Below are 1,050 nucleotides of genomic sequence, written 5' to 3' on the forward strand. Positions count from 1 at the left end.
CAAAACAGAACAAAACAAAACAAAACAGAAACCTTAAAGGTGTATTCAGTCATTGAATCATTCATTCCTCATTTATTCATTGTCCACTATGTGCCCGGCAGTGAGAATACAAATGCTATCTTCACAAGAATTGAAATAATATCAAAGGAAGAAGTAATTTTAAGGTAGCTTTTTTTGGGGTGTGATTTATTTACTATTTAGTTACATAGTGAACATAGTTGGCTGGACATTCAGGCAAGAGTGATATGACAAATATGATGTATCCTTAACAGCAGCTATTAATTGGTTTCCACAGTGGTTCTTAAACTAGGGATTTGCTGCTCCATGAGATATTCAGCAATATCTGGAGACATTTTTTTGATTCATAACTGTGAAAGTGCTACATAGTGGTTAGAAGTCAGGGATGCGCCAGGCGTGGTGGTGCATGCCTGTAGTCTCAGCTACTCGGGAGGCTGAGGTGGGAGGATGGCTTGAGCCCAGGAGTTCTGGGCTGTAGGGCGCTATGCCAATCAGATGTCCACACTAAGTTCGGCATCAATAAGGTGACCTCCTGGGAGCGGGGGACCACCAGGTTGCCTAAGGAGGGGTGAACCGGCCCAGGTTGGAAACGGAGCAGGTTAAAACTCCAGTGTTGATCAGTAGTGGGATCGCACCTGTGAATAGCCACTGCACTCCAGCCTGGACAACATAGTGAGAACCTGTCTCAAAAAAAAAAAAAAAAAAAAAGAAGCCAGGGATGCTGCTAAACATCCTACAATGCATAGGAGAGCCCCCATAATAAATGATTGAGTCCCCCAAATGTCAGTAGTATTGGGATTGAGAATCCCCGGCTAGTGCATGTATACCTATATATTAGTGTATATATTAATTTGAATGTCTCTGAGAAAGCAACTCTCAGGAAAGCTGCCTTTGGCTTAGTATCTATTATTTTTATTTTTAATAGCTGCCATTAACTGAGCACTTGCTGTAGGCCAGGTATTGTGGTAAACACTTTAAATTGATCACCTAATTTAATCATCAAAACCTGATACGGTGGGTATTATCATTAGC

This window comes from Sapajus apella, unplaced genomic scaffold, assembly GCF_009761245.1.
Source record: "Sapajus apella isolate SASKATOON/1434 unplaced genomic scaffold, GSC_monkey_1.0 scaffold133, whole genome shotgun sequence".
In the NCBI taxonomy this organism is placed as follows: domain Eukaryota; kingdom Metazoa; phylum Chordata; class Mammalia; order Primates; family Cebidae; genus Sapajus; species Sapajus apella.